We start from the raw sequence: 12202 nt of genomic DNA on the forward strand, positions 1-12202 counted from the left end.
TAATAAAAAGAACAACATCAACGCAGCTTACATTTTCCTTAATAAATAAAAAGATCATAATCAATTAAATTCGTAGAGGTCATGACTTTCTCTAGAAGAAATCAACTATGTAACAAAGATACACATATTGTCATTCATAAGGAGGTAAATGTAACGACCCGGCCGGTCATTTCATGAGTTACCACTCCATTTTCCCCATTCCCACTTCTTATTGCTTTGTTTATCGGTTCTATATGTGATTGGGTTGGTTGGCTCGGGTTCGGAGAGGTTTTGGTAAGGTTTGAGACACTTATTCTCTTTTGAGGAAGTTTAAGTTGGAAAAGTCAACCAAATATTGACTTATGTGTTATAGGGCTCATATGTGAGTTCCGATGGTTCGGATAGCTTCGGGAGGTGATTTTGGACTTAGGAGTGTGATCGGAATATATTTTGGAGGTCCGGAGTAGATTTAGGCTTGAATTGGCGAAATTGGAATTTTGGCGTTTTCCGGTGGATATGTGAGATTTTGATAGGGGTCAGAATAGAATTCTGGGAGTTGCAGTAGTTCCACCGTGTCATTTGAGATGTGTGTGCAAATTTCAGGTCATTCGGACGTGGTTTGGTAGGCTTTATGATCAAAAGCGTAATTTTGAAGATTTTGGAATTCTTAGGCTTGAATCCGATGAGAATTTGGTGTTTTGATGTTGTTTTGAGCATTACGAAAATTGAAACAAGTTTGAATAATGTTATGGGGATATGTTGGCATGTTTGGTTGAGGTCCCGGGGGCCTCGGGTGGTTAAACGGACCATTTCTAGTTGTTGAAAGTTGCAGAAAATCTACTGAAGTGTTGCAGACAATTGGCCTTCGCGTTCGCGAGTAGGCCCTCGCATTCGCGAAGGGTTAGCAGGTGAGGCTGAAGATTTGGCCTTCATGTTCGCGAGGGAGGTCCCGCATTCATGAAGGGCTGGGCCATTGAGCATCGCGTTCGCGAGAAGGGGAGCCGCGTTCGCGAAGGATTGGAGTCTGGGAGCATCGTGTTCGCGAGAGGTCAGACGCGTTCGCGAAGGAGGAAATTTTGGTCAATGTCAGTTTGTTCTTCGCGAACGCGAGGCTTTGACCGTGTGCGAAGAAGGATTTGAATGCCTGGGCAGAATGTTTAGATATCCATTGTCTACGATTTTGGGGCTAACGTTCACCATTTTTGGGCAATTTTGGAGTTTTTGAAGAGGGAATCAAGGGGGAACACTTGGAGGTAAGATTTATGGACTTAATACTCGATCCTAATGTGTTTTCTACCTAATTAATCATAAAATTTAAGCCTAATATTGAAGAACTAGGGCTTGTAATTGGAGACCTAGAATTTGGGATTTTAGGGGTCGTTTGTGGTTGAATTTTTATGCTTTTGATATGAATGAACTCGGGGAGTGATAAGGAGTCTATTGATGTAATTTTTATTGGAATCCGAGACATGGGCCTAGGGGTCGGCTTTGGCCAATTTTGGGATTTGTGTTGTAATTTGATTTCTTTCGAGTGGACTTTGTTCCCTTAGCATATTTTGATGGGTTTGCACTGATTTTGGTTAGATTTGGAGCATCCGGAAGCCGATTCGAGAGGCAAAGGCATCGCGGGCTAGAGATTGAACCGGATAAAGGTGAGTAATGATTTTAAATGTTGTTCTGAGGGTATGAAACCCCGGATTTCACATCGTTGTGCTATATTGAGGTGACACACATGTTAGATGACGAGCGTGGGGTCGTGCACCATTGGGGATTGTGACTTAGTCCATCCCGAATGACTGTTTTCCCGCGTATTTGATTGAAAACTATTTGCTATCATCATGTTTTAGGCGGAATGCCTTATTTGGGCCTTGTGCCAACTATTTAAACCCTTAAGGGATTTTTATTGATATTTCCTCACTATTTTAACTTTATACTTGTACTCAGTCATGCTATATTCTACTGTTTTCATAACTCAACCATGTTTACTCTGTTTTAACACATTAAATGATATTCTAAATGATAATTTGAGCTGAGCATCATGTTTTATTGTTGCCCGAGTGGCTTATGAGATTCTGACTATTTTAAGGAAGCTTCTTCTGAACTAAGGTGTCCTTATATGTTTTCACTGTTTCTTTTTTTACTGGTTTTATACTGCTTCGTTATAGCATGTTGATGTGCTTTCACGTGATTTCTTATCGCTTAATCTTTATTTATTATCATTACTCACTGAGTTGGAGTACTCACTTTACTCCCTGCACCCCGTGTGTAGATTCAGGCACTTTAGGTCCTACTTGCGAGGGTTGAGATCTTCTAGCAAATTTCGGAGATTCACTAGGTAGCTACTCGGCGTTCGCAGCCCAGTGCTTCTTCCCCTATCTTATTTTTCCTTGTTTAGTTCTATAATAGACTATGTAGACTTTTCCTGTCTTTATTCGGATAGTAGATGCTCATGACTGGTGACACCCCGATGTCGGGTTATGTCTATTCCGCAATTGTACTATTTCACCTTATTTTGGGATTATTATTATGTTAAAGACTTAATTTGTATTATCTTAATTGTTTAATGAATTGGGAGTGTGTCGGCTGGCCTTGTCTTCACGAGAGGCGCCATCACGACCGGGTCTGGGTTTAGGGTCGTGACAAGTTGGTATTAGAGCCTAGGTTACATAGGTCTCACGAGTCATGAGCAGGTTTAGTAGAGTCTCGTGGATCGGTACGGAGACATCTGTATTTATCCTCGAGAGTCTGCAGAACCTTTAGGAAAACTTCATATTCTTGAAATTCTTGTCGTGCGAATCTGTTGATCCGAGTACTAAACTTCTGTTATTCTATTCTCTCACAAATGGTGAGGACACGCGCTATCGGTCAGGATGGACGACCACCAGTACCACCAGCTGTGGCCACTAGAGGCCGAGAATACGGTCGTGGTCGCGGTAGGGGTAGGGGTGTAGCCTGCACTGCAGTTAGGGAAACACCTGTAGATCCACCAGACACCCCAGTTTAGGATCAAGTCCCAGTTGTGGATGCTCCAGCAGCACCAGCATAGGCACCGGTTGTGCCCATTGTGATTCCGGGTCTTTAGGAGGCCTTGGCTAAGATTCTATCAGTATGAACTGGTCTAGCTCTGGCAGTTTCAGTAACTACTGCCGCAACTACTTCTCAGGCCAGGGGAGGCACTCAGACTCCCGCCACTCGTACACCTGAGCAGGTTGTGTAGGGACTTCAAACACCGGGGGCACATCCAGCCCAGCCGGTTGCAGCTGCACAGGATTTTGTAGCTCCTGTCATGCTATAGGACGAGCAGCGTAGGTTGGAGAGGTTTGGTAGACTTCAGCCTCCAACTTTCAGTGGTGTAGAGGGCGAGGATGCCTAGGGTTTATTGGACAAGTGTCAGAGGATTCTTCACACATCGGGTATTCTGGAGACCAACGGGGTCGCTTTCACTACTTTTTAGTTTTCTGGAGCTGCCTTCACTTGGTAGGAGGCTTATGAGAGGCGTAGGCATGTTGGTGCAGCACCCCTTACCTGACAGTAGTTCTCCATTCTCTTTCTAGAGAAGTATGTGCCGCAGTCTCGCAGATAGGAGCTGCGCAGGCAGTTTGAGTGGTTGCGTCACAGAGAGATGACTGTGACGCAGTATGAGATGAGGTTCTCAGAGTTATCTCGTCATGCTATTTGGTTGGTTTCGACAGATAGAGAGAGGATTAGGAGGTTTGTGGATGGCCTCACTTATCAACTTTGTATTCTCATCACTAGGGAGAGGGTGTCTGGTGCTACTTTTGAGGAGGTTGTTGACATTGCTCGTGAGATTGAGTTAGTTCGTCGTTAGGAGCGAGATGAGGGGGAGGCCAAGAATCCTTGAGGATCTGGTAGTTATGGTGGTGCTCCTTCGAGAGGTCAGTTTCAGCATAGCAGAGGTCGTCCATTCAGGCATGCTCAACTAGCTCGCCCAGGTTATCGTGAGGTATCATCGGCTCATGGTTCTCATAGTTCTCATCAGGATCATCACTTAGTGCCCTTCCAACTTAGAGTTCGTCCCGTGCTCCAGCAATTTAGGGCTCTTCTATGCCAGGTGCATTTGATAGTCATTCCGGTGCTAGGGGTTCCCTTCAGTCCCCGTCTTTAGTGCCCGGGAGTTGCTATGAGTGTGGAGAGATGGGTCATATGTGGAGGAAGCGTCCTTGTCGTCTTGCGGGTTCATCTCAGCAGAGGAGTCAGCCATCGGCTTCAGCACATTTTTTCACCACCACCCGCCCAACCAGCTAGGGGTGGAAGTCAGTCAACTAGGGCTCACCCTAGAGGGGGAGGTCGATCAGGTGGCGGTTAGGCCCGTTTCTATGCACTTCCAGCTAGACCTGATGTTATTGCTTCCGATGTTGTTATTACAGGTATTGTCTCAGTCTGCCATAGAGATGCTTCTGTATTATTTGATTCCGATTCCACCTTTTCTTATGTGTCATCATACTTTGCTCGTTATTTGGATATGCCCCATGAGTCTCTTGTTTCACCTGTTCATGTATCTACTCCGGTGAGTGATACTATTGTTATAGACCGTGTGTACCGGTCGTATATGGTGACTATTGGGGGTTTGGAGACCCGAGTGGATCTGTTGTTATTATGTATAGTAGACTTCGATGTTATTTTGGGCATGTATTGGCTATCTCCGTATCGTGCTATTCTAGACTGTCATGCTAAGACAGTGACATTGGCTATACCGGGTGTGCCACGGATTGAGTGGCGAGGTTTGACTAATTATGTTCCCAGTAGGGTAATCTCATTCTTGAAGGCCCAGCGTATAGTTGGGAAGGGTTGTCTTTCGTATCTTGCCTTTGTGAGGGATGTCGGTGCAGAGACTCCCAGTATTGATTATGTTCCAGTTGTGAGGGAGTTTCCCAATGTGTTTCCTGTAGATTTGTTGGGCATGCCACCGAACAGGGATATTACTTTTGGTATTGACCTGGTACCGGGCACTCAGCCCATTTCTATTCCGCTATATCGTATGGAACCAGCGGAGTTGAAGGAGTTAAAGGAGCAGCTTCAGGAAATCCTTGATAAGGGGTTTATTCGGCCTAGTGTGTCGCCTTTGGGTGCGTCGGTTCTATTTGTGAAGAAGAAGGATGACACTATGAGGATGTGCATTGATTATAGGCAGTTGAACAAAGTAATAATTAAGAACAAGTATCCTTTGCCTTACATTGATGATTTGTTCGACCAACTTCAGGGAGCGAGAGTGTTCTCCAAGATTGATCTCTGTTCAGGTTATCACTAGTTGAAGATCAAGAACTCGGATATTCTTAAGACAGCTTTCAGGACCCGATATGGTCATTATGAGTTCTTGATGATATCTTTTGGGCTGACCAATGCCCCAACAACGTTCATGCATTTGATGAGCAGTGTGTTCTGACCTTATCTCGACTCATTTGTCATAGTCTTCATTGATGATATTCTGGTGTATTCGCATAGTCAGGAGGAGCACACAGAGCATTTGAGAGTTGTGTTGCAGAGATTGAGGGAGGAGAAGCTTTATGCAAAGTTCTCCAAGTGTGAGTTTTGGCTCAGCTCAGTGGCTTTATTGGGGCATCTGGTGTCCAGTGAGGGTATTCAAGTTGATCCGAAGAAGATAAAGGCGGTTCAGAGTTGGCCCAGACCGTCCTCAGCCATAGAGATTCGCAGCTTTCTTGGTTTGGCGAGTTATTACCACCGGTTTGTTCAGGTATTCTCATCTATCGCATCGCCCTTGACCAAGTTAACTCAGAAGGGTGCTTCGTTTGTATGGTCGGATGAGTGTGAGGAGAGCTTTCAGAAGCTCAAGACAGTTTTGACCACAGCTTCACTGTTAGTTTTGCCATCAGCTTCAGGTTCATATACCGTGTATTGTGATGCTTCGAGAGTGGTATTGGGTGTGTGTTGATGTAGGAGGGTAGAGTTATTACTTATGGTTCTCGTCAGTTGAAGCCCCATGAGAAGAACTACCCTGTTCATGATTTGGAGTTGGCTTCCATTGTTCACGCGTTGAAGATTTGGAGGCATTATTTATATGGTGTGTCTTGTGAGGTGTTTACTGATCATCGTTGCCTCCAGCACTTGTTCAAGCAGAAGGATCTCAACTTGAGGCAACGGAGATGGTTGGAGTTGCTAAAGGATTATGATATTAGTATCTTATACTATCTGGGGAAGGCCAATATGATGGCCAATGCTTTGAGCCGAAAGGCAGTGAGTATGGGGAGTTTGGCATATATTCCAGTTGGGGAAAGACCTCTTGCAGTTGATGTTCAGGCCTTGGCCAATCGGTTTGTAAGGTTAGATATTTTGGATCCCAGTCGGGTATTGGCTTGTGTGATTTCTCGATCTTTTTTATATGATCACATCAGAGAGCGCCAGTATAATGATCCGCATTTGCTTGTCCTTAGGGATAAATTTCAACACGATAATGCCAGAGATGTGACCATTGGTGATGATGGGGTTTTGAGAATATAGGGACGAATATGTGTGCCCAATGTAGATGGGCTTCGGGAGTTGATTATGGAGAAGGCCCATAGCTCGCGGTATTCCATTCATCCGGGTGCCGCGAAGATGTATCAGGATCTGAGACAGCATTATTGGTATAGGAGAATGAAGAAGGACATTGTGGGATTTGTAGCTCGGTGTCTCAATTGTCAGCAGGTGAAATACGAGCATTAGAGACCGGGTGGCTTGTTTCAGCAGATGGATATTCCAGAGTGGAAGAGGGAGCGGATCACCATGGACTTTGTAGTTGGGCTCCCATGGACTTTGAAGAAGTTTGATGCTATTTGGGTGATTGTAGATCGGCTGACTAAGTCCACGCACTCCATTCTTGCGTGTGCTACCTATTCTATATCCGAGAGATTGTTCATTTGCATGGTGTCCCAGTTTCTATCATTTCAGATAGGGGAACTCAGTATACTTCGCAGTTTTGGAGGTCTGTGCAGCAGAGTTGGGTACTCAGGTTGAGTTGAGCATAACTTTTCACCCTTAGATGAACAGACAGTCCGAGCGCACTATTTAGATATTGGAGGACATGTTGCGTGCTTGTGTCATTGATTTCAGAGGGTCATGGGATATGTTTCTACCACTTGTAGAGTTTGCTTATAACAACAGCTACCGGTAGAGTATTCAGATGGCTCCATATAAGGCTTTGTATGGGAGGCGATGTAGATCTCCAGTTGGTTGGTTTGAGCAGGGTGAGGCTAGGCTATTGGGGACAGACTTGGTGCATGATGCTTTAGAAAAGGTGAAGGTGATTCAGGAGAGACTTCGTACAACGCAGTCGAGACAAAAGAGTTATGCTGACATGAAAGTTGGGGATGTGTCCTACATGGTTGGTGAGAAGGTTCTGTTGAAGGTTTCGCCCATGAAGGGTGTTATGAGGTTTGGGAAAAAGGGTAAATTGAGTCCTCAGTTCATTGGGCATTTTGAGGTGCTTCATAGGATTGGAGAGGTGGATTATGAGCTTGCTTTGCCACTTATCTTGTCGAGTGTGAATCCAGTATTTTATGTTTCTATGTTCCGTAAGTATATTGGGGATCTGTCTTATGTTCTTGATTTCAGCACGGTTCAGTTAGATGATGATTTGACTTATGATGTGGAGCCAATAGCTATTTTGGGGCGTCATGTTCGAACATTGAGATCAAAGGATATAGCTTCAGTGAAAGTGCAGTGGATAGGTCGGCCCGTGGAGGAGGCTACCTGGGAGACCGAGCGTAAGATGCGGAGCAGATATCTTCACCTGTTTGAGGCTTCAGGTGTATTTCTTGACTCGTTCGAGGATGAACATTTGTTTAAGAGGGGGAGGATGTAACGACCCGGCTAGTCGTTTCATTAGTTACCGCTCAATTTCCTCCATTTCTACTTCTTATTGCTTTGTTTATTGGTTCTATATGTGATCAGATTGGTTGGCTCGTGTTCGGAGAGGTTTTGGTAAGGTTTGAGACACTTAGTCTCTTTTGAGGAAACTTAAGTTGGAAAAGTCAACTGGATGTTGACTCATGTGTTAGAGTGCTCGGATGTTAGTTCCGATGGTTCGGATAGCTTCGGTAGGTGATTTTGTCTTAGGAGCGTGATCGAAATATGTTTTGGAGGTCCGGAGTAGATTTAGGCTTGAATTGGCGAAATTGGAATTTTAGCGTTTTCCGGTTGATAGGTGAGATTTTGATATAGAGGTCGGAATTGAATTCCAGGAGTTGCAGTAGTTCTATTGTGTCATTTGGGATGTGTGTGCAAAATTTCAGGTCATTCGGACGTGGTTTGGTAGACTTTTTGGTCAAAAGCGTAATTTTGAAGATTTTGGAATTCTTAGGCTTGAATCTGATGTGAATTTGGTATTTTGATGTTGTTTTGAGCGTTTCGAAGATTGGCTATTTGTGAAGGAGGAAATTTTGGTCAACGTCAATTTGTGCTTCGCGAATGCAAGGCTTTGACCGCGTTCGCGAAGAAGGATTTGAATGCCTGGGCAGAATGTTTAAATAGCCATTGTCCGCGATTTTGGAGCCAACTTTCACCATTTCTGGGCGATTTTGGAGCTTTTTGAAGAGGATTAAAGATAGAATCAAGGGGGAATACTTGGAGGTAAGATTTATGGACTTAATACTCGATCCTAATGTGTTTTCTACCTAATTAATCATAGAATTTAAGCCTAATATTGAAGAACTAGGGCTTGTAATTGGAGACCTAGAATTTGGGATTTGAGGGGTCGTTTGTGGTTGAATTTTTATGCTTTTGATATGAATGAACTCGGGGAGTGATAAGGAGTCTATTGATGTAATTTTTATCGAAATCATAGACATGGGCCCGAGGGTCGGGTTTGGCTAATTTCGGAATTTATGTTGTAATTTGATTTCTTTCAAGTGGGCTTTATTTCCTTAGCATATTTTAATGGTTTTACACTGATTTTGGATAGATTTGGAGCATTCAGAGGCCGATTCGAGATGGAAAGGCATCGCGGGCTAGAGATTGGACCGGATAGAGGTGAGTAATGATTGTAAATGTTGTCCTGAGGGTATGAAACCCCGGATTTCATATCGTTGTGCTATATTGAGGTGACGCACACGCTAGATGACGAGTGTGAGGTCGTGCACCGTTGGGGATTGTGACTTAGTTCGTCCCGAATGACTGTTTTACCGCGTATTTGATTGAAAAATATTTCCTATCATCATTTTTAGGCGGAATGCCATATTTGGGCCTCGTGCCGACTATTTGGACCCTTAGGGGATTTTTACTGATATTTCCTCACTGTTTTGACTTTATACTTGTACTCAGTCATGCTATATTCTATTGTTTTCATAACTTAGCCATGTTTACTCTGTTTTAACATATTCAATGATATTCTAAATGATAATTTGAGCTGAGCATCATGTTTTACTGTTTCCCGAGTGGCTTATGAGATTCTGACTGAGTAAGGCCGATGGCTTGTGTTGTGAGGATACATTGATTTATGATTATGAGGCCGAGGGCCTGAGATTGTGCGCCACGAGGTGGCTTGTTGATATGAGGCTGAGAGCCTATTGATTATGCCACGAGATGACTTGATATTGCGCTTGGGCCGTAAGGGGACCCTCCCGGAGTCTGTACACCCCCAATGAGCGTGGGTACCCATTGTGATATGAGATATAGCCTGAGGGGTTGGTGTTGTTCCATGATATTGCCCAAGGGGCGAATTCTGTTGATATTGTGCCCGAGGGGCAAATTTCATGTGTTTATCTGTTCTAGCTGCTTTTCACACAATTGTTTAAATGTTAAAAAGGTATTTTAAGGAAGCTTCTTCTGAACTAAGGTGTCCTTATATGTTTTCATTGTTTTATTGTTTTTACTGATTTTATACTGCTTCTTTGTAGCATATTGATGTGCTTTTACGTGATTTCTTATCGATCAGTCTTCATTTATTATTATTACTCACTAAGTTGGAGTATTTACTTTACTCCCTGCACCCCGTGTGCAGATTCAGGCACTTCAGGCCCTGCTTGGGAGGGTTGAGATCTTCCAGCAGATTTCGGAGATTCACTAGGTAGCTGCTCGACATTCACAGCTCAGTGCTTCTTCCCCTATATTTTTCCTTGTTTAGTTATATAATAAACTATGTAGACTTTTCCTGTCTTTATTCGGATTAGAAAATTGAGTATTCCGCCCCCAAACTGTTAAGCCGTTAATTATAAAATCTCAATTTGTTCACCATCCATTACCCCGATAACCCATTACCAATAAACCAATAAGTCATTGGTTCGGTTCGGTTAATGGTTATGGTTCGGTTTTGAACGGCCCTAGGCAAGAGTAAGGGTTTCCTCGGCATGCAAGTATAGTTTTCGAAGGCAGGCCACCGCACACCATATTGATGGGCTTATCTGAGCCAAAAATATTTGGTAATAGTAGTACAATTCTAAAGTAATTGGATCAATTTCTTAACACAATCTTAGGGTAAAAGGGTATGTATAAATATACATGAACCTTGATTAGCTAAAGATGACTCTTTTCACTTTATTGGGGGCGAATATTTTGATGATATTTAAGTCGCAATCTTCCTTTACAACAGGGATGCTAACAGGACGAATGGAAGCGGGATATCTGCGGATATACCAATTTCTGTCATTTTTAGGATTGATGGTTTTCTTTTGCACTTGAAGGTCTACTTGAGAATTAATTTGAGAAGGTATGATGGTGTTGGAGGTAGGAGGTTCGGCATCGGCTTACTTAGTTTTATTTGTTTTAGAAGGACCACCCCGATGAGAAGGCCAAAGTTTCCGGGGCAGAGGTGATAGAAGACATAGTGGTAGAAGACCTGAGTAAGAATATTTTACCGAGAAATAGGAGTTTTGCAGTAGGGTTTTAAGAAAATTCGAAGAAGAAGAGTTTGTAAAAGTAAATGGTAAAAGAGTAATGGAGAAGTTTATAGGCGACAGAATTCATAGTCATGATTACCTTGAAAACTGGCGAAATTTTTTGACGAATAACGAGATAACACGTGTTCGGCTCATCAAATGCAAGGAGACCTGCTTCCTTTCAAGTGTCAGAAACCGCTCCGGAACTTTCCTGCCAAGGAAATTGGTCTTATATAGTTCCCGATAACACAAAGTGTTGTCACCAAAAAGTAAGGGGACTATCTATATGGGGTAAAATGATAAACGGCAGGTGGATGCTCGATAATTTGACGCATAGAAGTAAGGACATGTAAGGCATGAGTCAGCAAATAGTTGGCATCGGATACAAAAATGTGACCGGTATTGAATAAGTTCCAAATGCATTGGAACCGAGAACGAAGATTTAAAACGAAGACATCGGTTGGAAAAGACAACATTCAATGAGCAGTTGTTATAAATAATCTCTGTATTAATATTCAATAGTTATACAGCCATCAAGAGGGGTTTGATTCTTATTAAAGAAGAACTTGATTTAGGAATTTTATCTCCCTGAATAGAGCTATAAATAGAAGATTTTGTATTCATTATTGGACACAGAAGGTTCTGTATACAAAAAAGGAAAAAGAAGCTCTTATTCTAAATAATATTTTTTTACTTTGTTCTTCGTATTGTTCTTATTATTGCTCTCGAAGATGCTCAACCCACAATCAGGCTTGTGTTTCCTTTTAATTTATTTTCATTAACTTATTATTGTTCTTGATTATTTTATATTCTTGGATCAAATTAATTCACATATCTATAAGCCACGTTAAAAATTTAACTGTACCGTTTTACGGGTAAATATATATACTATTCAGAGTTTTCAATTATGTCGAACAATTCTAATTGTGATTTAAATGCAATATATTGTAGCAAGTTGCATAACTTTTTTGTTGAATATTCTTAGCAACTATTTACTAGCAACATAATATATTGAATAATTGTAGTGCTTTAAAAACTTTTATATAATTTTGTCGTTAATTTTCGTGAAAAAAGTTCTCAATATTTGAATATTCTAGAAATTTCATAGAAGAATAACATAAATAATTGCCTACTCAACAGCTTATCTTAAAATAGCACGCGGATATATAATATATGTATAATTCGTATATAATATGTGATTTGCAATATATAAAAATTGTATAATTTATGTATACCAGTTTAAAAAATTAAACAAGAAATTCGGCCAACTTTAGTGTAAAAATAATTTTCATAACAGTAGGTGATGAAAAACACCCCTCTTTGAGAAAAATGTCCACATTCTACTTGGAGAATTTATCAACATTCGCCAGTGCCCGTTGCTGACATTGACACAT

The sequence above is a fragment of the Nicotiana sylvestris genome, chromosome 4 (genome assembly GCF_000393655.2).
Source record: "Nicotiana sylvestris chromosome 4, ASM39365v2, whole genome shotgun sequence".
NCBI lineage: Eukaryota > Viridiplantae > Streptophyta > Magnoliopsida > Solanales > Solanaceae > Nicotiana > Nicotiana sylvestris.